General features: G+C 33.5%; 1 long non-coding RNA gene across 1 annotated transcript in view; it reads left to right on the forward strand.

Moving 5' to 3' along the window:
• Positions 1–2,712: 2,712 nt before the first annotated feature.
• Positions 2,713–27,752, forward strand: part of LOC110344963 (uncharacterized) — a 29,254-nt gene continuing 4,214 nt past the window's right edge. The window contains exons 1-2 of the long non-coding RNA XR_002387968.2: positions 2,713–2,834; positions 13,380–13,481. This is a non-coding gene — a long non-coding RNA (uncharacterized LOC110344963). The remainder of the gene's footprint in view (positions 2,835–13,379; positions 13,482–27,752) is intronic.

The following is a 27,752-nucleotide window of genomic DNA, read 5'->3' on the forward strand; positions in this document are numbered from 1 at the left end:
ATGTACTGAAAAATTCTGAGAAGTTATATGAAGTTCCATATAAATTTTCATTCTTTTCTTATTTATCTCATCTTCATAACATTTTTCTATTTGAACAATCCATCTACTTAACACGTTAGAATACTCCAGGTAGAGTGAATTACAGGGTTTTACAACATGGGTAGATTTTTAAAAATTCTCCTTTCAAAAATAATGGGGAGGGGCCGGGGATTTAGCTAAGTGGTTTCGTTGCCTGCAGCGCAAGCTCAAGGACCCAAGTTCGATCCCCAGTGCCAAAAAAAAATAATTAATAATAATAAGGAGAAGATATTAAATAGATAGGTGATAGTAGATACAGAATTAATTAGGAGATTATTGGAATAGTTCAAGTAAGACTTTATCTATTTAAAACTAATGTAGTAGAAGTACAGAGAAAAATTGAAATTTTAACATAATAATAAGTGAAAATATTGTATTTATAATTTGTATTTAAAATTTGTAATCATAATTATACTTGCAGAAAAGGACAGAAGCAGGAGAATGAGATGATTTCAAGATTTATGGCTTTGCTAATTAATGTGATCTAGAAGAGAAAATGCGTTAGCTGTGGTCATGGCTGGCCTTATGCTGTGAGCAGAAGACAGATAAATAGGCTTAGGACAGCTAACCTGGAGATAAAAACTTGAATGCCAGCATCATCTAAGCAGATATACACAACATGCATGTCCCTGAGATTCCATCAATGCTTATAAGGAATGTGTGAAGAAAGCCAGAAGGCCCAAGTGTGTCTCATAAAGATCTCGGCACTCAGAGATTAAACCAACTGAAAAACAAAACAGAAAAAAACCCCCACAAACCCCGAAAGCAAAACCAAACAGTACATCAGTGTTATAGACTGCCAAGAGAGCAAGGTCACAAAAGTCAATGGAGATGGGCATTCAGGAAGATGGGTTCAGTAGCATAAGACTTGAATGGGAGTTCAAGCTGGGTAATTGCTAGAGAATTGTGATATTTACTTGATAAGATGGTGCACACTAGTAATTTGGTCAAACAGCTTTAGAAAAATGAAACTATACACAAGTAGGAGAGAGAAATGGGTGAAGCAGCCAAAGTGCTGATCACTGAGATAAAATGCTAAGTAAATACATATAGACAGTGCTGCAGGCTACTGCATAGTATTTCCAGACTATTCACTTTAAAAGCCTGTAAAGGGACAAAGCTTGTCAATAAAATGAAGAGTACAGCTCATCTGTTCAAAGTCCAGTGGTAGAGAGGAGCAGCTGAGGAAAGAGGTCAACATTTTGGCTAACTACTAGACAGTGGTATGGAAGAAATTCTAGATTAGGGCTGCGAGACCCAGGCACCTGGAGGCTGAAGAACATGTGCCAACATGCTTCCATGTGAGTGTGTGATTTTTTTCCAGCAGCAAGGAAGCTGAATGATATTGCCTTGGGGATAAGAAACTGAGAAGCTAGAAAGGTAGGAAGCGATAGGTAGAGAGTGAGCTATAGGAGTTCAGGTATTGGATGTGGCAAAATATTTTAGGATTATGATGAAAGGTAGAGAAAGGAGCCAGGAATGGCTTTCTATAACAGTTGTTAAAGGTAAATGAAATTTAAAAGTTCAAAAAATGAAAAAGAATATCTGACAGATTTTAAAAATAAATGTTGAAGTATTCCAGATACCAGATACTCCAAACATATATATTAGAAACATTTTATTACTGTAAATAATAATGTAACTACTATTACCATTACAAATGGTAAACTTAAAGCCACTGAGATCAAATTTAATAACAAATGTTCTATTTATGAATATAGAACCAAACTACATAAGAAAAAATGATATATATACACATGTATAGCTTTACTTATAAAATGTGATGAGTATGATTCAGTTAATGGACATGGTCATAAGTCTAATGAGTCAGATCATGTTTTTGGAAGGAGAAATAGGTAAATTTCATCCTAAGCTTGAGATTTAATTAAGGAAATCAATGTACTATATGATTACCATAAATTTTCAAATACTTGATTACAAATATTTTTTTTCCTTTCTTAGTAAATTCCATGGCAAGAGAAAGTATTTTAGTAAGTTCCCATCCAGAGAAGCAGAAAGATAAATTACCTAGTGTTTCTATCCCCATTTGACCAGGCGGTCTAACCAGAAACACAGAGAATGGAGGAGATCTCTAAGTGTTGGAGATGTAGATGCTAATGACATAGGTGCTGATTTTTTTTTCCTAGCTTCTTCATGTCTTCTTTTCCCCACATTGCAACAGTGGGCAGTGTGCTAACCCAGATGGTTATGTTGGTTATGTTATAGATTCTACGGGCCAGTTTACTTTTTATAAAAAATTGCTGTATTTATAACATATGGAAGGTTAAAGAAGCATTATTCTTGTTTAAGCTACTGCTTTCTCACTGAATGTATGATATAAATTGGAAAAATAAACCTGAAGACTCAGACAGACTGAAAAACTTACAGGATGATACTACTCCACGTCGTACATCTTTCAAAGACAGAATATTGTTGATTGTGATAGCAAAAAGTGGGGCCACAGTTGCATTCATTGTCCAGTGAGCTTGTCTACACAATTCAACCCACCGACAGCAATGAATGTTGATTGTGACCTTTTCAGTTACAATCTCTGCACAGGGATGAGAGTGTTCTGATGGGTTCGGCTTTGGTTTTCTTTCTTCAGCAAATTCTGGGAACCAGGAAGTAGATGACGGTTGGCCTTAGGGTACAATCAACGGTCGATGGTTTTGATTTTAATTCCAAACTCACCGACAGCGTTGAATGTTCACTGAAGCAACCTCTAAACTCAGAATTCTGTTGACTTTACAGCCTCTGTAAGTATCTGAAGGGGTTGGAAGACAAAAAAATCCACACACATTAGCTGTACACTTAATTTATTTTCAATCAATTTTGAAAGAATAAGAAAGAAGGTTGATTCCTCCAACCAAGAGGTCGGCAAGTGTCCATATAATATCATATGAAAGAAAGGATCTGTTTCATTGAGTTAAAAAAAAAAAAAAAAGCCTATCATGGCATAATCCCAAACAATTATCTAGCAGTTAAAGACAGGGAAATTTGTTATTCAGAGTAATTCCAAGTATCAAATCAAAACATTATTTTATAATTTCAATATTGCTATGCTTATAGTAGGTATATAGATTGCATGTAGGGTATACTAAAATTGAACAGGATTTTCTCTAATTTGAGAATTTTAATTTAAAAATGTCAACACTATATATGCATATTTATATATATCTAATATATTTGATTTTAAAATAGGATTTAAAAATTAGTATCATTTCTTGGAAACAATCATATTTAGAAAATACTGAACAAATAAAGAGTAATCAGCTCAATCCATGTTTCTTATTTTATACCACAAATATTTCATTAATACAGTGAAAGGTAAATGCAATCTATGGATTCTACAAAAACTATTCATTTTCAATTGTTTTGGATCTAAAATTTCTAACATTTGGGTGGATAAAAGAGACATTTTTTCATATCTCCTTTTTGTAAGAGTGTTTTATGAACAAGGCCTGTTTTTAAATTATTGTGAACTCTAATGAATATATTTTATAACAACATTCAATAATTTTCTATAGTCAATTAAAACAAAAATCCCTTTGGATATTTCAAATCCAGGATACAAAGTCAGTATTTCATACAGTTAATTTCACTCAACATAGTTGTAATCACTCTAATTTGGAATACTACTTTATGGTCTAGTCAAGTCAATGCAATTATTTGTAAAAATATTAGGGAAATATGTATTCCAAGTTCTATACATTTTGATATTTCATTCACTCAGAAAACCATATTTTAAAAACTAATTTAAAAATACATTCTAGACAAATTTTTCATGAAAGAAACATTCTCTGAATTTTTAGGGGAAATCAGAGACTAGGGATCTATGAAAATATGTACCGAGAAGACAAAAACAGTTATGGTAAAGCAGTGATTAATCTAAATTTTGTAGCACTTGTGTCTTTTGAAATAAGCAATTTTCTTACAGAATACAACTCCTTAAAAGAATGCTTTATCGGGCTGGGGATTTAGCTCAGTGGTTCTGCCGTCTGCCTCGCCAGCTCAAGGACCCGCGTTCGATCCCTGGTACCAAAAAAACAAAACAAAACAAAAACAAAAAGAACAAAAAAAGAAGAATGCTTTATCAGCAGACATTTCAGTGTTGCTGCTAGAAAGAATATCATCCTGGGACAGAGGATTCACTTGTTTCCCTTATCAATTACACCTGAAAGCATACCGCTCCAGTTTTGTTGCCAGTCTACCGTGGCATTATTTTCAGGTTGATACACAACTTTTTTCAATCATCTTATTCATCTCTTGCTACATCAGGCTAACATCTGAATAGCAGGAACACTGTGATGAAAGACTCCAAACTGCCTATTTTGCCTTAACACAAAATATGTATTTAACCTACTAATAAGCAAATCTATAGGGCAGTTACAATCAATTACATGTTATTTGTTTTTCAAAACATACTCCTAGAAATTTTTTGCACAGTATAATCAAGTTAAGCCTAAATTTCTCAAGTTCTTAAAATAAAAATCTTGAATATTTTTAACATTCTTACATCTTATAATGATTCATTCCTTACAATAAGAAATCACATTACTCTTATTGATACATACATAAAATAGAAATAAGTGTAGCAATTAAATTTTCTTCTTTTCCAGGCCTAAACTGAATGTATGTTTGAAATAGTCATAGTTTGTTGACAGTAAAAGGCTCTTTATTTTCTTTTGGTGTGGGGATTGGACTTGGGACCTTGCGCTTGCTAGGCAGGCGGCGGAACCACTGAGCTAAATCCCGTCCTGTAAAGGCCTCTTAATAGTTTAAATTCTCTACAACAGAAAATCAGATCTGGCTCTATTTTCTAAATTTCTTTTGTTCCATGAGAAAAACTGTCTGCTTGCTGATTCAACTTAATTTTCTGCTAATTCATGTGAGGTTTTAGTCGTTATTTCATATCCTCTAATCCTATCTTTTCCACATATTTATTTTGGGGTTGTGCGGGCAGGACAAGACTAATTTGCATCAAGTCCAAATTTATTTTAGCTTTTCTTTCTCATTCCTCGCCCTGTGAGAACATTAGACATTTCAGTTTCGCTTAAGGTGAGTAGGTCATAAATAAACCAAAGAAATTCCTTTGCTTTGAGCAAGAAGGTCACAGAATACATGAAATACACTTTTAAACAAAGCAAACTTTAACGTAAATTGACAGAAGAAGATGAAGAAGTAATGCAATGTGTCCCAGTAAAAGGCCATAGGGATTTGAGATGCTGAAGTTGTCTGTTTTAGAAATAGATGATATATCTTGTTTGATGACCTGTATTTAATCTAAGTGACTGCCTCTGCCAGTCCTTCCAGAGGGCAAGTATGTGAAATAGAGCATCTCAATGTCAGTCTGCAGCCCTTTCCTCTGCCTGATGTATTGACCTAAATTGGGCATGTGCGCACTGATCTGGACTAATTAGAGGGAGCAAGATTCTGCTATCACAATCCATTTTATCTTTCATTCAGGTTAGTTAGTTGGAAGTTTTCCAGGCAGTGCATACCTATGAATAGACTTACAGCTTAATCAAGTAGTGAACCTTTACAAAATGTAAGAAATGAAAAATTTTATACATATGTATGTGTATATATATACTGTTCCCTTCCTCTCCAAGAAAATAATAATATCTCTGAAAGTCATCCTATGTGAAATTCCAGTTTAACCAGTTATTTGGGGTTCCAAGCCCTCTCACTTGTATCCATCTCTGTTTATTAGAGGATTTATTTCTCTACACAGGATGTGAAATCTAGTAAAATGTTTCAGCACTAGTACTTTTACTTGCAGATACCACAGTTAAAGTGTCTAATACAGAACACTCATTTGTTCTGGGCAATTGTAATTGTAATTACTGAGGGATCTGGCAACTTCTATAGGAAGAGAACAGCATCAAAGAGGTCAAAACAGACTGAATGCAATAAAGAGCCCAGCTGAGTACTTGAGTGTGGACTTGCACTGAGCTAGAAGGAAAATCAGGGTTAAGTCACTCCAAAGCTTGGCTCTGATTACACGTCTTTTACTACTGAAATTCTGGCACCCCAGAGGGCAGTATAATTTTGTTTTCCAATAGTTTTGTAATTACTGATAGTCCTATTCCTGTTGACAGCAAAATGTCTGAAAACTTTCTGGTTTCCTTTCCCAGAAAACTGTGAAAATGAATCTGGATTACTTACTGAAACCATAAAATGTCTTATGAATTCACTTTGGAGAAAAAATTCCCAGCACAACCTTTGCACTATTTAGCAAAATTACCAATGATTTCAGAAATCAATTGATGATGTAAAATATATGTATTAACTGGATTTACATGCTAAAAACATCATGTATTTATCAAAAATAAATATAAATCAATTTTTGTGCTGTTTGCTTGAAAATTATATAAAAGCTCAAATATTTACATTGTAATATAAAAGATTAAAAAACACCAGAACTTCAACATGAATATCACTTTTAATAATAATGTACAATTATAATAATTTTAATATAATAATAATTTTAATAATAATGTACAATTAATAATATTTTTGCTTACCTTTTTTTCCTTATATTAACCATTTTTTTCACCTGCTAGATTAAAACTTTTATTTCAGTAGAGAATAAATATAATATGTATATATATAAACTCTTCTTTATATATTATAAAGCATTTCTATGTATATGAATTGCAGCAATTGCAAAGGTACACGTTATTGGCAGCATGATACAATCAATACTCAAAGAGGAATAGAACTGAAGTAAAAGACCTAGGTTCTTTCACTCACTGGACTGGTTACGTAACCTTTATGAACTTTAGTTTTCCGGATAAAATAAAATCATCCTCATATTACTAGTTCAATTTTTGAACAACCCTTTGTAATAGATAATCTGTAAAATGTAGGATGAATCTCATTACTTCGGGGACAGACATTATATTCAGGTTTCCAAAGATTCTAAACCACTTCTTCCCTTTAAAACAGCTGCTTTCATATGGGCTTCTTTCCAACTACCCTCAAAATATGACTTTTTATGAAAGGGCATGGTATCATTCCTAGTAATATACTCCACTCTGCTGCATAGCTTTCTTACCTGGTAGGTTTTGTGACTGACAGGCAGGAGGGCTCTTTCAGGGAAGATAGTTCTGAAGAAAATTGATGTCTACTTAAAAGTTACAATTACTCTTTCACTGATCTAAAGTCAGGAGCCCTGGATTAACCTAATGCATAGGTATGTACAGGGTGGTTATTCCCAATCGCTTTCCAAGATAGTTTCTTAACTTTAGCTTAGCTCATAAATTATTTTAAATAAAGTCAAGGTGTCATTGGCTATACATTGAATTATATATGTTTAAATATTATTTCATTTTAGGAAATTTATGAAACTCTCATTTAAAATGTATATTTGAAGGTTTATCTATTAGAAAACTATTTCAGTGTTTTTTCCTCTGAAGTTTAGACTGCTGTCTGAAACAAAAATGAGGGAAGGACAAATGGAAGTAAGAATGTGTATGTCACTCCATTTTTCCACAATGCATGGGTTTGTATTACAGATAAATTATATTGCTATCCTGAACTATTTCATTTTGAATGATGAATCAATTAAAGAGCTAGTTTATGAGAAAAAATTTTGATAGAAAAAATATTTTTAATAGAAAGTATAATGATAGTGTGAAATTTAGTGAACTGAATATAATGAATAATTCAAATCATAGCTGAAACTAGGACTTTTTCCACCATGTAAATACAGTAACCCTGTGACTTCTACAGACTCATCCAATGCCATGGTGACAAGCATTTATTTTTAGCAAAGAAAAAAAGAAATAAAAGGTCATGTCCTTGATGCAAGACTTTGCACTAATGGTTGATTAGTTCTACAGTACAAAAAGAATAGAAATGTTGACTTATACTTGAGATAGTTTTAAAATTACTTCCATGTAAACTCTACCATATTAGTAATAATACTATATTAGTAATAGTGACAGCTTATTTTATATTATTTAAATGAAAATTAATCTTTGAGAATTAAGAGTAATAGGTGTTACAAAAATAAGTATTTTTCTACAACAAACATACTTTTTTTGAAAAGAAACAGACTTATATAAATTGTTTAAAATTTTCTCATGAAGCCAGGTATGATGGTACACACCTATAATATCAGTACTTAGGAAGGCTGAGACAGGAGAATTATAAGTTTCATAGTGTGAGCCTGTCTCAAAATAAAAGGAAAGGAAAGTAAAAGAAAAATAAAATAACTTTCTAAAGTGTTCCAGTGAAGGACAGCTAAAATTCATAATAAAAAAAGAAATATTTTCGGTTTTGTAAAAGTTTCATGAGAAACAATGTACTATTATTTCTTCATTATATCAGGTTACCTTATGACGCAAGTGATTATAATTTTAAGAATATTAATAGTATATTTCAAGTTTTCTTTGCTCCATTCAAAATTCAATATACAACTTAGTGTCTCCCAAACTTTTAAACTGCATTCTCCACTATTTTATTAGAATGCCTTACTATTTTGGGAAAATATTCTGGATATATTTCTGGCTTCATAAATTATACAAACATCTGTCCTTTCAATCAACTAATGCCAAATGTTTTTTGCATCAATTTGTGTGAAACAATGTATATAATACTGTTTTATTTCCCATGAGCTTTTCTTAAGCACTGAGTTTGTAATAAAGAAATGTTTGGATGATTAAGATGGTAGAAGAAGGTAAAAAGTAAATAAAATGTATTGTAAAGTAAGATATGTGGGAATTTTTGAATAAAACAGTTATATCTTTCTAGATATCTATTCTACATTGAAATTTTAATGCAATTAGCAGAACCTGAGAAAATTAAAGTACAAATCTGCAGTTCTATTAACATATTTCTTACCACTGTAATATTTTATGTTGCATTTAGAAAATATGAAAATTGATAATTTTTAATAATGAACTCTGATACATTTTACATGGACTATGGTTTATCCCAACAGAATTGCCTTTGTAAGAGCTTGTCTTTTAAGAATAAATAATCTAAATAGATGTGATGTGCAATATCTTAAAAACCGTATCTAATGTAACTAGCGTGTGACTATTCTCTCCACAGGTGATGTGTGGACCAGAAAGGATTTCAGCCAAAAGATTTCATTACAGCTAAAATTATGTTTCTTAATAAATCCTATACAAATACAGTACCTTAGTTCATCAAATATATGTCATTATGTCATGTTTGGATTAATTGTCTAAAAGATTTATACATTGATTTGTACGCTGATAAATGATTTCTACTACTGAGACTGTAATTTTTATAGTTTCTATTTTTAAATTTCCCTTAGTAGAAGAGAATAATTCTAGAAAGCTTAGTTATATTTCCTCCATTTTACATTAAAAAAGAACAGGAACAAGTCAATATTTAGTTAATAATCCACAGTAATTTTATCTTAAAAATTTTAATAATGCAGTATATTCCTTGAGTCACTGAAACCAGGTTAAAGAAAAAGACTTTATTCAGATGTTACTCTATATTTCTCTAAAAGAGAAACATGAGGATGTTCTTTATTAAATATATATATCATAATACAGATTTAAACTACTCATTATATTCTTAACAATGTTTCTCCTCCAAGGAATGTTACTTAAAAATTATCTGATAAAATCTGCTTCCATAGATAAGGATAAATTAGAAAGTAAGAAAAATTTCCTCCATCCAAATGTCCAAATCTTCACTTTTGGGATGTTTCCCACTTATATTTACATATTTGCAGAAAATTGAATGACTTACATTTTCAAAAAAGGTCCTATGATAAATGGAAGCCTGCTTAGAGTGGAAGTAGACAATCTTTGATATTATTAGGTAAATAAAGCAGAAAACTATGATTTGATTTAAACAGTCTTAATAAATATATTACATATAACCTTGAAACGACACCTTCCCACCATTACTAATTCACGTAGAACCCCCCGGTGTCTAGCAAAGACATGATACAATTGTACTATACTTTTCAGAATTATGCCTTTTGGATTTAATTTACAAGCAGCCTCTCTCCTGCATTAATTATAAATGGTTACTGGAAATCAATACAGAGGAAAAACTGATACAATCACCCATTTGCAGAACTGTTTTCAACAATTAATGTACCATTAATAATACAGTAGTTTTATAGCTTACATTTTTTAATCCATGAGAGTTTTAACTAGATAATTTTGTATCAAAGTCATTTAGATGCTTTTCTAAATATCCTCTGAAATTCCAATTAAATACACTACTCTTTCTGGTTTCCTGTCTTAAAACTAGTCTTTAGAGTTGCTGGAAGCTGGTAAACAGCTGCAGCATTCCAGCAATGAAGCTAATGCTTTTTAGCCATGAGTAAATCACATAGGATCAAAGAGTTAAATTTCTTCTGAAAAAATATACCTAAATTAGATTTTGAAAAAAAAAAGTTTAGTTATCAAAAATTTCAGACATTAATAATATATATACACCCACAATTATGCAGTACCTCCTAGTGGCTGACTAAACAAACTGGCAAGTCACACAGCCATAGGGTGAAGACAGAAATATTTACTCATAAAAAACTGAGTAACATACTCAATTTGGCATACAGACTCAAAAACTTTGCATAATTTTGTAAAAGCTATGATAGATATGGTTATAGAATTCTATGGTCACTATCCACCAAGCTATTTTTTATTCTTCTCTCCATATATGATATATTAATTTCTATTTTTAACATTTTTAACCACATATTTACTAACCAAAGATCATTTTTTAAAATTGTACCAGAAAACAATATAACTCATGTGCTATGTATGCACTCTGAGACTTAAGGGCCACCTTATATTTTCAGTTGATCTTCAACATGAGGGAAGAATATGCTAGTGTAAAAGATTCAAGACAAGTCCACCAAGTGAATATAGAATTCTGAAATGCTTTCTAAAAATGAAAAAAAATATGCTAAGAATCTTATCAAAGTTTTTCTTTCTTGGTCTATCTTTCTCCCTAGACAGTGAGACCCTTGGAATCAGAGTCTGTAGACCTCATGGACCTAATGTATTTCCTAGGACACAGTAGGTGCTCCACATGTGTTTGATCTTCCTCAATTCCCTGGCACACGTAGATACCTGGAGATTCAATCTGACAGTCTGTTCGCCCCCTGTCCCACACTTACCCAACTTCATGTTAAACAGTACAGAGCTTGCTAACTTCTCTTTTGGGTCCCCATGCTTGTGGATGTCCTGGAATCTACAATCTGAGTCTCAGAACCTAGTCACCCACAAAAGTTCAGACACAGAAAAGTTTAAACACATTTAATGCTCATGATCTCAGCTTACTCCACAATCCTTGAAATATAGCAATGCACAGGACCAAATTTTGGACAAATAATTCTGCCTTTTCTTTAATAAGATGCTTTATTAAATTAGGAATTGAATTCTTCTGTGCAAATGGACTATATATTTTCTTTTAATGATATGAACAAAGTTATTCACATTTTCAAAACTTCCATTAAAAACTTTATTGATAGTGTTACTTTTTGGAAATTGTATACTTCTAATACTATTTTAAGTTTTAAAAATATTTGTATGTTACCGCAAGACATGTGGAAATTACAATAATTTGGGGCTCATACAGAACATATTTGTTAATTGTTAGTGAAAGACAAAATGGAGGAGAATAGAGGAGGCACTAAAGACCTCTGGTAGACCAAAGTCCTCCTAAGAAATGTATTTATCTACTTCTGTTATTACCAAAACATATCTTTAGTAGTGTATTTCACCCCACCCAGGTATCGAAATATTTTAAGCACATGTTATTCACCCAGTCAGGAAAGTTCTAGTAAACAAAATTAATTCCTCATCTCATTACTTTTTCATATTTTATGAAGCTGGGTGTTCAGGACAGAAATCCAGCTAATCTTACTCTTCTCTGTTTCCCAGAAAATAAGACCTAACTAGAACATAATCAGCCTTGAAAAACTAGAGATTAAAATGCCAGCCCCAGTCAGCCTATTCACCTTACCTGCTGACAGAGCGGCCTCTGAACAGGGGAATAGCAATGGCAGGCATGGTAAGGACAGGCTGCCTGGGGCAAGCATTTTTGATCTCTAGTTTTCAAGGCTGATTATTTTTTGTCTAGGTCTTATTTCGGAGGAAACACAGTTTTCACAAAAATGACTTTCAGTAGTATCTAATTTTGCACAGATAAAATTAGTCTGGTTTTATATTCCAGTCTTGTGAGCTATTCTAATCAGCTTTTTTGTGTACCAAACTTAGTAACATTAAGTGTTTTTCAGCTATTCTTAAAAATTCTCAAAGGATGGAAATTTTCTTATTTGAGTATCTTTAAGTGCAAGGTTAAAAAATGCCTCCGGTTGGATTTAAGGCAATTCCGAAAAGGTTTTGATCAGTGGTGGAGTCCCTGATTTGTGCCAACTTCAAAAGCATTTAACTCTAAGAGGCAAATAGTGTTCAGATGTATGTATAAGGATATGTTTATCCAAAAGTCAGTCATATTAACATAAATATTGATATTTATATAACATTCTCCACAAATGGAAAATTTGTTCTTTAGCCAAATTAAAGAACCCCAAAAGCTTCTTTACTACTCACTAAGAAGCTGCCAATTGTAATGTTCTTAAGGAAAAATATTCTAACATTCTCGTTTGTGTGTTTTTATTGAAATAATTTTAGCTATCTTCAAAAGATACCACTAGAAAGATTGTTAAAAGCAACATAAAATAATTTTAGAATCTTCAATTTTTCATTACATCTTTTTCTTTTATTAAATTTCCACTATGTCAATGTCTAAAAAGTTGATGAACATTTCATTGACGTGTAGCCTCTAGCTTCATAGCCCAACGCAGCTTTCTCTTTGAGATAGCTATTTACATTTTAGTGTATGGTCATCATATTTTGCTTAAAATTGCTTTCCTTAATGTTACATTGGATTTTGCTTATGCCTCAAATGAAGAAATTCTGACCTGTAAACAAATGAAAAGAATTATAGTCACCTTAAAAGTCTCAGCATTCCCAAAATAATTTCAAACACATTGATTGATTTAAACAACCCAGTTAGTTTCTCCTCATTGCTTGTATTTAACTACAAGGCAAGCACATTTTATGTGATTTACAAAGAAATCCTGTCATCTTGGAAAACAAAGCCACAAAAATATATTACTTTTCAGTCTATTTTTAGCTTTTATTTTGTACTAAAAAATTGAGGGTAACATCCTTTTTTACATATTTAGGGAAATAAAAATTGTTTACTAAACATGAACTTTTAACCTACATACCCATTTATAGTTTCTTTTACTTTCTCAATTCTAGTTTTTATCCACTTTTATTAAGGTCAGATGAATGACACCAAAATTTGGCAAATAATACTGATTTGAAAGCTTGGAGAAAACACACCGTTCTGTGAAGCCACACTGCAAGACTGTCTCTGATAAGGTAAATTGGCTTCATGAAAAATCTTTTAAGCACTTTTAATTTATCATAATTTTCTTATACTAAATTGAGAACATTTGAGGCATTCCAGAAAAAATATTATCATTTCTCAGAGATTAGAAAATTGATATCCAAAAGCTAAACATGTCCATTGGAGAAAAAAGATATCGGCAAATAAGCTTTTGTTTCTATTACGGGAAATAGCTTGAGGCACATGGCAGAAGAAATGGGAAGGAGTTCAATTTTCCTCTCCCTTTAAATATAGCCTTTTAGTTAAAGCTAATATAATGTTAAAAGCATAATGTTTGAAAGTCTCTATAGTTACCAAAGGTATCTTATTGGAATGGGCAGTAAAATTCTAAAATTAGATATACTTTAATTATTAAATGTGGAATACTTGGGGAGAAATACTGAAATTAAAATATACACAGCATACTGAGAAATTTAAAACAGATGTCTCCTAAAATTCAGTATATTTACATGCTTGTAAATAGCATAAGTTTCCAAAACACGACATTTCTTCTTAGGACAGCAGTGTGTGTCCATTGGTTGACAGAGCTGAGAAAGGGGGAATACATATTATTTAAAGTTCCAGATTTGTTGAAACTACATAACCTTGAGTCTTTGCAATGACTCCAAGTGGGACAGAATGTTTCTTTTTTTAGAAAGATGTGAGTGAGTGAAGTTTAATGATTTGCTTAAACTGACCTATTTTTATGTTTCTGTACACGTGCCATTGAATATTAACTCAAGGCTTCATTCTTTGTTTTAATATTTTTCAGGATTCTAAAATCCTTACACATACACCAGAGCTGTTTTAAAGGAATTTTCTGCAGGAGTAAAGCTGAACTTGAAGGCTGGCTCAGTTGTCTTACTTTATGGTTCTGTAGTTTGCTTTGGGATTCGCAAGAGAGTACGAGCAGGGAGTTGTAACAAAACCTGGCAAACACAAGGAAGTCTTTGGAATCTGAACTACAAATATCCAGATAGGAACGCCCATTTTTGTCTTAGTTTCAGAAGCAAATTTGAAAACTCCAATACTCCTCCTCTTCCACTGATCATTTAGAAATTTCACATCAAAGCCCAAACACAAATACATATTTTTCTGAAATCCCAACTTCCATGTAAAGCTGCTCTGGCTTAAATAGTTTTCTTAGTAAAGTGAAACAAGAATGAAAGAAAGTAGCAAGGAGGAGAAAAGAAGAGAAGAAAGGGAGGGAGGGATGTGGGGAGGGAGTGATGGACAGAAAAGAGACCTCTAAAGTGGGCATGACGCCACTGCCACAGATGGGTACAGTTAGAGGCAGTCAGGAGAGATCCACAAGCGCAAGGCGTATAGGGGCCAAAAGCAAGCTTGATTTGGAATCACCTAAACCTTTCTGTTTCCCAGGATTCAATTCCTGCCTTAGATGAGAGGATATCATTTCTCTTGCGCTGAGTTGCAGTTATTGAGCGGAGTTTTCTTGTTTTGTTCTTTAATCTCAATGATGGCCTTCTTGAGATTTTTAGACCTAAGTCGGTTTAGAATTAACTCTTGCATTATTCTACTAATGTAGAATTTTATATTTTTACAACTGGATGTATAAATACACGTCCATTTGTGCATAGGCTTCATCTAAGTCAAATATACACTAATCAATAAGATCTGAAGTAGAGAAAAAGCCAACAAAACAACCTTTTAAAATTGCTTTATCTTTGCTTTCCTTTGTGAAGCAAAATTATACAAGTTTATGGTTTAATTTCAGAGTATATGAATATGAGGAGTGGATATCCAATGAGTGAAGTTTACTTATACTTTAGATGGATAGACACTACTTTGAATATAGATTACTAGCTGAAAATGAGTATAGATTTGTATTATTTTCCATTTAGTTAAAACATAAATATGCACATTCTCTGATAAAAACTAAAGTAACTAACAATAATTTTCTCATAAATAAATGGAGAAAAGTATTCAAGTAAATTCTACTTATTATATGTCATATTCTAAGATTTTATTTTGAGTCAAAATAGATTATTGCTTAAATTTCCAATTCTTTGTGTTTGTTTTTTTTTTGGTACCGGAGATCGAACTCGGGTCCTTGCGCTTGCAGGGCAGGCAACAGAACCACTGAGCTAAATCCTTGGCCCAATTCTTTGTATTTTTATCATCCTGTCTAATTAAGTCACTTTATTCATGAAACAGGAAAAGGAGAGAGAAAATACACACGACTTACCTAAAACTCGATAAAAATTTAAAGACACAGCCAGGTGCCAATGCACATTCCAGCACCATTTCAAATCAGCAGTTGCTCTTCTTTCAAGGGCTCAGCAAAGTTCCTGGGTCAGTCTAAAAGTTACTTTTCAACTTTCAAGACTTTTATTGTTGCTCTAGCTCTTATTCCTTTTTTAAATTTATTTGTCTAAGTTCAGTGATAACATGTAGAGTCTAGAATGTTTCACTACAACAATACACATCTCCTCTTTTGCTTTTCTCTCTTTATTTTTTCTTACTTAAATGTTTTTAAGAAGCTAAAACTTCGCAGTTCTTTCAGACCAGTGTTATCACATTGTTGCCACATTAAAAAGCAATATCTCGGCCCAGATCTTCCCCCTACTTCTTCCAGAGAGCCCACAGGTAAATACATTTGATCTCAAAATGTCATAAAATATAAATGTCCATTTTTTTTTTGTCTGAAGAGCAGAGATCCTTAATGGATTCTTTTTGTTACTTTTCTCTGGGACAAAGAGTTAGTTGAATGCTTTATGCCTTGTGATAAATGAAATAGCTGTTACCTAGTTCTAAAACATCCTAATATATTTCTCCACCTCCTGCCTCCTCCTTTTCTCCTTCCCTTATCCTTCTTCCTCTTCTTTTTCTTCTCCTTTCCTTTCCTTTGCCACCTCATTCTTCTTTGAAACATTTTTTGGATTTTTCAACATTTGAAACAGAGAAGGGTAAATAGACTAATGTGGAATAACTTTTACTCCGCTTGTGAGGCAAGCGGCAGAACCATTGAGCTACATCCCCGGCCCTAGATGTCAAACCTTAAAATTGTATTTTCTCACTACCTTTTCATTGCTATGTTGATACCCTAACAAATGCAAGTTCTATTAGGCCATATGAGATACTAAAGCACATAGATCCTTGGAGTAAAGCTATTCTAAGATTACTGAGCAATGGAGAATAAGAAGCGCGAAGTACATGTAAAAGAAAGTTTCTGCGTCCTTGTCTGGCCAGGTACAAAGCTCATTCCAGATATGTGGAATTGTCAAACATGAGAACCACTTTGCTTGCCCATCCGCCTCTGTGACAGAGTCTAGGCTGTGCTCCTGTCAGCACCCTTGCCAGAAGAAGCAAGAAAGAGAAAAAATGCTGTTTGTGTGTATATGATTGTTTTCATGAGATAATTTAGGAATTTCCCAGAAATAAAATGAATTTCTGGGTGGCAATTCTTTCTTGAGTGTCTACATTTTTAAACACAGTATTGATGGTAAAAAGTAATTTCCCTGCATCATTACATGAACTTAAAGAAATGTAATCAGTAACGGTCAGATAGAATACAGAATGAATATATATTCTGGATGAATAGACCAGGTTAAGAATCAGTTTCCATTCCTTTGAGATAAAACGATGATGTTTTACTCTGATAACAAATCGCAGGGCGCCCCCTACGGACCCAACCTGCTGTCTTGCATTAACTGCAAAGGCCTGAGCTGGCAGCGCTAGGCCACCAGGGTCTCTTTGTGTCAGGCTCATTTTGCCCCCGTGAGGTGATGCAGTCAGAGTCCCTCAGTGCAGCACGTGTCACAGAGCTGGGGCTTGGAAAAGCAGCTGTCACCTGAAGAGGTGGCCCTGGGTGCTTTGTTTCTTCTAAGCACTCTTCCCGGGCTGCGTAGCTCTCTACGTGTTCAAGCCAGAGCTTCAGCGTGATAAGGGCCAGACTAAGGCAAGTCATCTGTCTTAGTCTTCACCCAGGCATTGCTCTCAAGGAGGACTCAGCCCAGGAATCAGAGACAGAAAGTCTGTCGCCGAGGATTCGGACTCGAGGTGCAGCTGAAAGTGTGAAGGAGCCGTTGCTTTCGGCTCTTGTCTGTCAGGAGTTTGTGATTACGAGCTGGAAAAAGTGCACCCCTTGCAGAGGCTCAAGTGCCTGAATTCTCCAACGGCGATTAATTAGGGCGGCCAAAATTCAAAGTAAGGAAATAACTAACAAGTTTTCAGAATGAATGGAATTAATTTACAATGTATGGTAGGCGATCTGCCCAATTGCTGTGCCCTTTGGACAAGTAAAATGATGAAGAGACTACATATTCTACTAATTCCATGTGAATTTCTTCAGCTAATTCCTAGAGCTTTTGTGTTCCATTACATATAGTGTATGGTTTTAATTTGACAAGTTAAAACCTGTTAAGTATATTAGAGGCTCACTGACACAAACCCTGAACTAAATAGTGAAGTATAAGCATGACCTCTAGTTTTAGAAACCCTCCGACACAGTTTGAGTGTTTTGACAAACGACCTCATCTTTCTGTGTAAGAGCTGAGAGAAGATGTTCTGGTGTCATATTGAAATGACTCTCATCTTTAAGGGGAGACGCTAGATGATTTGAAAATTTTCTCTTAGAAATGACATCATATTTACTAAACATTGAGAGAATGAGCTTGAATGTAGAAAATGAATAATAGGAAATCTTCATGAATAAGGTACATGACAAAGCACAACCTTTAATTTTACCACTTACCCTCTTGCTTAGGATGCATATAAAAATATACAGAATTTGGATTGAGGTTATCAACAATAATAGATTATTTCCGTCAAGAGAGTATGTTTTACAGAAGTGGAATGACCTGGCTCATGTTTTGGTATGTTTGTGAGATCAAACAGCTGCTTAAAATAAACACTTTTTTGACAATGTCCAGTTATTTTTTTAAAATTCCACTATACAGTATAAAAGCACAATATGAATGCAGAAAAATGCATAATGTAGGGGAATTTTTTACACTGTTTTTTAGTGTGGCTGCTACATGTGATGTGTCTTTAAAAAAACAAGACTCTTTTCCACCCTTTATTAGTCTCTCCTCTCTCTCAAGTAAAGTTTTCTGTATGGCCCTTTTCAACTTAAGTTGCTTTCTATCTCTGTGTATCTTGCTGTCATCATCATTAATCATGTAATTGAAGAAGAAAATTGAATGCTCATTTCTCTTTTCATTGCACTCACTTGTAACTTCTAAATATGAATCAATCTGTGGTATATAATAAATGACTTACAGTGAATACTGTGCACTTTCCAATATTCTGCAAATCTTCCAACATTTCAGTTTGGTAGACTGTCTGGTTATCAGATTCAAATTCCTCACCAGGCTTTTCTGGAATGGGCTGAATAATTTATTTCATTTTATCTCCTAACTCTCTTTGCCTCACTCTTCTGCGTCAGTCACAAGGACTTTCTTCATGTTAAAAGAGTCTGCCAAATACAAGGTGGCCTCAGGGCCTTTGATCAGGCCTTCGTCTGTCTAGAATGTTTGACCATTAGCTGGATTCATTTTTTTCACTTCATTCATGTCTCATTCATGTCTCTATTCAAAAGTAAGTTACCTTTATAGAGAAGCATTCCCTCACCACTCCATATAAGACAGTGTCTTCATCATTATTTATTTACAGTTTTATTTTGCTTAAATTGCAAATATCACTAAAAGGCATTATATTAGATATTAACTTAGTCATTTATTAAGTCAATTGCACAAATCTCCTACATCCCAGGCACTATTCTAGGATTTTGGGATATAGTAGAGAACACAGTAGAATAATTTCTGTGCACTCACAAAGTTTAAATTTTAGTGAGGAAAAATGAAAAATAACAGAAATAAGTTAAAGATATGGTATGTTGGACTGTTATAAAGACTAAAGATTGAAAAAATACAGTAGGAATTTGAGCTGAGGGTGAGGTTGAAATTTAAAGTAGGTAGACAGTGAAGGTGACTTTTCAAAAAGTATTGCAAGGGGAGTTAGTTAACCCTTAACCACCTATAGGAAGAACATTCTAGGAAGAAGACAGAGCACACCTTAAGAATTATAGTGTTAGCTCTTTCTGAAAGTAGGAACTCATGGTGTACAGACAAGAAAGCCGAATAGAGAATCAAATAATGATGAAAAAAGGAAAGATAAGCACTAATCTGGATTATCCAGTTTTATTCTCCACTTTTTATACTGTGGATTGAACCCAGGGTATTCTAACACTGGATTACACGCCTAATCCTTTACATTTTATATTTTGAGGTAGAGTTTGCTAAATTGGCCAAGCTGGTCTCAAACTTGTGATTCTCTTGTGCTAGCCTCCCTCTCCAGAGTAGCTGGGGTTACAGCCAGGCACCACCATGCCAGCATTTATTCTCAATTGTAAATTTAGACTCAGAAAGATTAGCACATTTGTCCAGAATGGTCTGAATGAAAGGCTAATGGGGACACCATTACAGAGATTGGCAAGAGATGAGTGGTTTGTCTTGACCCTGTCACCTAGGATAGTATGGCTTTGGGCAGTAGCTTTTACTCTGTGTCTCAGTTTCTTTGGGTGCAAAGTGAAGAGGTTGGGCTACTCTTTACAGTTATTTTTAAGTCTTCCTTGGGGAATTTTCAGAGATAGTTGATACATATATTTCTCTAAAGATTAACTCTCTGAAAACCTCTTTGGAAAGTTTAACAATGTTTGAATAGCTCTAATCAATTTGAATAATTTTTATCCACTAAAAAGATGAATAGAAATTATCCACAAAGAGAAATGGAAGTACTCCAAGGAGACTGGGTTTTTAAGAGGAAGCAACTGGGCAATCAATTCATGTGTTAGGGAAAGAGTGTATAAATATTAGAATGGTGTGGCTAGAACACAAAGTGGTAGACACACAAGGAGGATGCTTGAAGTTGCTAGGTTTCTTGAGCTCAAAATATGTGAGTCCAGAAACTGGGTAAGAAGTGTAGACATGGTCTGTGAGTCCCAGGCAGGATGCATGGACAATTTCTACAGTCACAAGAGCTGTACAGATTTCCTGTGGCCAGTGATACATCTATAAGATGAAATACAGTGAAAATAATTAATCAGTTTCTTATTCTAAGATACTTTCTTTGTTATTAATTTTTACAATGCAAAGTGGAGAAAGAACAGATAAAGCTTTAAAAAGTTATTGAAGTAGATTACAAAGATGTAAAAATAACACTGGAAGACCTTCCTTCCTGTCTTCTTCTTTCTACCCTGTACTGGGATATTGTACAGTGCAAAGCATATGCTCTCTACTCTCATTTTGCTTATCATAGAAAGTGAAGCGGCATTGAATAAACATAGAAACTTACTCTGAAAGTCATTTAAAAATACAGAAAGATTTTATCATGAATGGGTGCTGGATTTTGTCAAATGCTTTTTCTACATCTATTGAGATGATCATATGGTTTTTGTCCTTGACTCTGTTAATATGGTGTATTACATTTATTGATTTATGAATGTTGAACCATCCTTGCATCCCTGGGATAAATCTGACTTGGTCATGGTGTATGATCTTCTTGATGATTCTCTGTATTCTGTTTGCCAGTATCTTGTTGAGGAATTTTTCATCTGTGTTCATCAGGGAGATTGGCCTGTAGTTCTCTTTTTGGGTTGGGTCTTTCCCTGGTTTTGGAATCAAAGTAATACTTGCTTCCAGGAATGAATTTGGAAGTATTGCTTCCTTTTCAATTTCCTTGATGAGTTTAAACAGTAATGGCATTATTTCTTCTTTAAATGTCTTGTAAAATTCAGCAGTGAAGCCATCTGGACCTGGGCTTTTCTTTGTTGGTAAATATTTTATTACATTTTCAATTTCACTCATTGTAATTGAGGTGTTTATGACTCAGCTACTCCCCTGCTGGGTATCTTCCCAAAAGAATTAAAAGAATCTTACCACAGTGATACATGTGCACCCATATTCATAGTGGCACAATTTGTAATAGCTAAAGCTTGGAAGCAGCCCAAGTGCCCATCAACTGGAAACTGGATAAAGAAAATGTGGTTTTTTTATAAAATGGAATACTATTCAGCCATAAAGAATGAAAAACTAGAGTCATTTATAGCTAATGGATGCATATCGAGGCCATACTCAAGTGAAATAAATAGGACACACATGTGTAAATACTGAATAGTTTCACTAGTGTGAGAAACTGATAGTGTAAACAAGGGTTAAAATTAAAATGAATAATTAATAAATTGAAATAAGAAAAAAGGTCCAAAGATGAAGGAGTGAAGGGAGGGGAAGGGGAAAGGAAAAGAGAGAAAGGAGAAACTATGAGGAAAAAAAAAAAGGAAATGAAATCTATGTAAATAGGGAAGGGTGCACAGGTAATGGGGAAAAAAATAAGAACCAAGATATATCATGTACAGGCACAAACACCCAATGATAAATGTAAATGAATTGTATACCTAAAATGTACCAATAAAATGTACCAATAAAATTAATAAGAAAAAAATACAGAAAGGGTAAGACTCAAAAAAGTATTCTAAATCAAGGATGGTCAATTTTAGAATTTACATGACAAGGTCAATGGCAGAAAATGAGTAGGATTCCTTGCAATCATTGGTTCATGGTCAAGAAATTAAGGAACAATAAAAACTGCTTATAAAAATGTCTCTCACCGCACTTAAGTTTTCCCTTCCTTCTCTCTTGCTCACTTCATCCTCCTTCTCATTCTTATTTATGTTTTATAGCAGCCATCTCTGTGGAGATTCCAAAACCTTCCTTAAGAGACTGGGATTCACCAACCATTGTACAGTAATGCACTTCTAGCATTTCACATGTGGGATAAACTATGTCTGACCTTCATTTTAACTGGATCTTACGTTTTTCCTCAGAAATGCTAGATGTAATTCATATGATCAGCAGTATATTAGTACATCTACAATATAGGCCATATAAAGGAGTTAACATATGGTTTCCACCAATCACCTATAAAAATGAAGACAAAATGCAGTAGAAATTCATTTCTGAACAGAGGAGTGGAAAAGAGAAGAGTATGACACAGTGCAAAAATGTATAGACATGGAGAGACTTTGCCCATATTAGAAAATTGCACCTACTTTTAAATTCTGTTTTAAATCAACTCATACAGAATAAAATTTAGTTAAATTAAATAAATTATGCCAAACCAAGCTGCAATAAAGAAGTGACAAATGTATAACTATAAAGCCACCAGTATACTCTATTTAACAATAAAATTTATTGTGTGCTACAGTGATTGTTTCCGAAAAGTAAAGAATTTATTACATGGATTTTAATTTACATACTTTTATACATATTAGTATATCTAATTTACATATGCCTATATTATAATAAATGCAAGCACACATACTTTTAAAATAATATAATCTTCTGTTGAGTAGTGAATTCTTTAGAAGCGAATAGTTCAATTACAAGCTTCATTTTTTTCCCCATCCCAATAGGCAGCTTATTTCACAAGCAACAACAACTAAAGAATCCCTCTTTGTTTTCTATATTGCCTTTTCCTTTCTTAACTGACTACACACATATTTAATTCATCTACCCTTATAAGAGTTTAGAATACATGTCTTAAGTACCCTGCTTAAGTTTTTAAAATGTTCTGGGTCTTGTTATTTGTGTGTCTATATAAATAAATCTTTAAAACTGAGAGAAGGAGTCATTTTATTGACCCCATAGATTAGTATTTCCTGATTAACAAAATGCATCTCTTTCCAAGTACATAGCTGTATCCATGGCCAACGGCAGACTTTTTACAAAGATGATATCTGAGAGATCAACGTATTTTGGAAAATAAATATGCAATTAGTTGACCTATTAAGAAAAGCCAACTTTTTTCATTTGAGAGAGAAAAAAGCAAGAACAAATAACCAATTTGCTTTGGAAATAAATCTGTCATACTAATATTTAAGAATGTTTGCATGTTTATATTAATACTTTTATCAAAAATATCAACACAGATATGCTTTTTATTTTCCCCCAGTAAACTATTTTGTCTTAATCTGAACATATATTAATGTTATTATTATCTTTTGCCAATGATTTTTTTTTTTTGGTACTGGGGATCGAACTCAGGACCTTGCACTTGTTAGGCAGGTGCCAGAACCACTGAGCTAAATCCCTGGCCCATGAATGAAATGTTTTGTTTTTTAGCTTTAGGAATCACTAAACTCTGTTCTTTACTATGCTAATGAAATCAAAATTTGGACAAAAGGAAAACAATCATTTGGACAAAAGGAAAGCAGACCTAATAATTCATGTCCCAGAGACCAGGGATGATGTGGGCATTAATGACAGCTTATTTTAACATGAGTGTTCCCGATGGAGTTAGTATGTACAAGGAGGGATCAAAATATACAGCAAATGTTTAAGTAAAAATTTACTACACTAAAAGACAAATCGCTATGAATTTTGGGCAAAATACTCCATCTTGCTTTGAACACATTTCCCATCATTTCTGCCACTTTCTGAAGCAGTTCTAGACCGTTCTTCCTAGATGCGATAAAAATTCAGTGAATGCTGCTGCTAAGGGCCATCTAATGGATAGGCAGTCTCCTAAAAACATTGCAGTATATCCTCACTGAAACTGGCACAGTACAACTTCTGGCTCTTCCCCAAAGTCAAAATGACCATGCAAAGTAAATATTTTCAATTAATTGAAGACAGCAAGGCAGCCTTGACTGTGGAACTAAAGACATTTAAAAAAGAGGACTTCCAGAACTGTTTCAGAAAGTAGCAAGAATGAGGGGATGAATGTGCTCAAAGTGAAGGCAAGTATTTTGTGGGCAATGTGTCTTTTATTGTAATACATTTCAAAAATTTAAATGTTCACTCTATTTTTCTATCATACTGCTTCTCTCTCTCTCTAGGTAGAAGGGAAGCCCAGTAGTCTCAGATGTGATAAAAAACACTTCTAATAAGGAAGATGTAATATGTATTTTCTTTTTTTTTATTAAATTCTTTTATTGGTACATTGTAGGTATACAACACAATTACATTTCTCATTGGGAATTGTACCTTTACATGATGCATCTTGGTTCTTATTTTTTCCCCATTCCTAGCCCTCCCTTCACACCCTCGACCCTTCCCTATTTACAAAGACTTTATTTCCATTTTTTCCATTTCGCATCATTTTTCCTTTCCCTTCTTTCCTTTCCCCTGCCCCTCCCACTACCCCTACCCCTTTGGACCTTTTCTTCCTATTTTACATTTTCGATTATTCATTCTAATCATTGGTACATTTTAGGTATACAATATAATGTGAAATAGGAAGAAAAGGGACAAAGGGGAAGGAAGTGGGAGGGCTAGAGGAAAGGATAGAAGGGAATGGGATTAATATGAGAAAGTGAAAAAATAGGAACAAAATCTTTGTAAATAGGGAGGAATGGAGGGGTTGAAGGGAGGGCTGGGCAAGGGTGAAAATAAGAACCAAGAGAGACTATGTAAAGGTGCAAATTTCCAATGATGAATGTCATTATATTGTATACCTAAAATATGTATTTTCTTAATAGGCCCCTAAGAAGGTATAGGCCTGGATTTTTATTATAAAAAGAATTTTTCCTACATATTTTATGAATTATTTATTAGATAAGTTATTTAGTATTGCTTAAATTATTTAAAATTTACCATGTATTTCCTTCTTCCAATTTGAAAACAGATTGTAATGAAAAGGAAAAAATATTTTGATGAAGTGACTAGGGCTTGAAATTTCCAGGCCATAGAAGGAGAAAGGTGCATTCATGACACTTGTGCCTGCTCATTTGCACACGAGTGTGTGAAAATGGTAGTCCAGTTCTACGACAGAGAATTGGATTGATCCAAAGGGTAATGAGCAGTTACGTTGGGGGGACTTCTCTCTACAAGTTCATGCAGAAGTGATATTTTTATTCACAAAAATTCAAACGTGGTTAAATTAAAAACAATTCTGGTGATAATTACTGAACTTTTTCACAGATAGATAACTAGCACTTTGGAAAAATATTGAAGCATGCTATTATCTAGAGTTACCCATAGAGATGAGTTGGGTCAGTTAAGCCTGCGGGTCCAGACTTGAAGGCCCTACACAATTCCTCCTGTGTCAGGTTGAGACTAGTAGTATTTCTATCTAAGATTATAAAGTATTTTTAATACTACACAAACATTCCTGTTCTTTCTGCCTGGGTCTGAGGAAATTTCTAAGAATAATTCTTGAAAGCAATGAAATTAAGGTCCAGATGATTAAGAACTATTTTCAAACTCAATAAATATAAAATGTGCCATTCATTCTCCCAATAAAAGTATAGTATAGGGCAGTTATATATCTGACCTAATTTTTTTTACTATGCATTCAGTATCCATGGCTTTCACTTAATCTTTTGGAAAAAATGATATATTAACATCAATAAAAAACAATGGTGGCCATGGGTTCATAGGTTATGAAGGAAATCCAAATAATCAGAAGACGAGTTTGACTATACCACATATCAGCTATGAAATCCTAAAAATTTGATTTAACCTCTCAGATAGCCATTCATTAAGAGAAAATCAAGCTGGTGGCCAACCTGGGCTCCATAGTGAGTTCAAGGCCAGCTTTAAAAATGTGAGACCCTGTCTGAGAAAAACTGGGAGAGAGAGAGAGAGAGAGAGAGAGAGAGAGAAAACAGAGAGAGTGCCAATCCTTCAATCTACTTCACAGTGTTTTGGTAGAGTTTAGTTTAGCTAAGGGAAGTCAGAATCGATAATGACTAAAGTGGAATTGACACTAGGAAAATAAGAGTTTGAACTTTGACTGACTAATCAAAGGATTTTATCATATTTAACCTCCTGAAATCTCACTTTCCTTTATTTTAAAATGGGCAAGAAGGGGTTGGACCAAACTGCTTTAAAATGACTGGATATCTGTCTATGAGTCCATAGGTATAATTACCTGCCAACCATGTGTGTTGGCAAATATTGATAAAGTAGATCAAAGTATTTTTAGGTAAGAATTCATGCAAATGTGACCCATTGTTAGTGTTGCATGATAAAAATTGTATGTTTAAAATGTGCTCTTCAAATTAGCCATTTTATGTCAATTCTTAGATAATTGAGTTAAAATTATCAATTTATATGATCACTGTTAGGCTATAACAACTTGGGTACTATTTCAATATTAAATTTTCACTTGAAAAAGTAAATGCATTCAAGTAACAAAAAGAAGGTAAACAGAAAATAGGATATAATGCATATCTTCTCTATCTTTTTTATGTGCCAATCTAAGGAAAATATTTTCAGAGCTTTAACTTTTAAGAAGTAGATATCCCAGGGTGACTGATGGGAGTTCTTCAAAATGTTCATACCTAAAAATAATTGAAGGTGGGATTTGGAAATTGATTTTACACTTGCATTCACAGTGGTAGTATTCACAGTAGTTTATGACTAGAAGGATCTACTGCCCTGTGTCCATAGATAAATAAAATATGGTATACACATCCAATGAATTACTATTCAGCCTTAACAATGGATGATATTTTGCTACATTGTGGATGAATTCAAAGATATCATGCTAATTGAAATAAGCCGTTCAAAGGACACACACTGTATAATTCCTCTGACATGAGGTAACTAGAGTAGTCAGATTCATAGACACAGATAGCAGAATGGTGATTACCACAGGACAGAAAGAGAGGAAAGGGAAGTTAGGGTACAATGGGTATGGAATTTCAGCTTGATAAGATGACGATGTTCTAGAGATGGATGATGGCCAGGATTACCTAATGATGGCTCCACAGTGATGCTTAATGCTCCCGAGGTGTGCATTTAAAAGGCTAAATTTTAAGCTATATATATTTTGACATAATAAAAGTCTTTCTATCTAGTAATTTTCTATGCCTTTCTCTTCCTCTACTTTGATTTGTAATCATAATCTCTAGCTTGGATATTGAGATTTGGTATTTCCAAAAATAATGTGAAAGGTGTATGGAAAGGGGAGTAAACTTGGTAACTTGTGCTATATCTTTTAATTTTAATTCTCATTTCTTAAGCTAATATAAATATCTGTAATCAATATTAAGACAAACAAAATGGTTTCTGGCTTTGGTTCCTCTTCTAGATAATGGATTTGGATAAAATGACTGACTGATTTAGCAAGCCAGATATTTTATAAAATGACTAAAGTAGATACCCATAAGTAGAATTGATACTTATTCACAAAAAAGACTTGTTTAAATACTAAATATATTACAAACATTTTTAGATGTTTTGAGGAAAGCTTTGTCTTTTTTCGTAACTTAGTATTTTATTTATGCACTTACTAGAGTT

Source organism: Heterocephalus glaber, unplaced genomic scaffold, assembly GCF_053883595.1.
Source record: "Heterocephalus glaber isolate CG9 unplaced genomic scaffold, H.glaber_assembly_v1.0 deba00001600, whole genome shotgun sequence".
In the NCBI taxonomy this organism is placed as follows: domain Eukaryota; kingdom Metazoa; phylum Chordata; class Mammalia; order Rodentia; family Bathyergidae; genus Heterocephalus; species Heterocephalus glaber.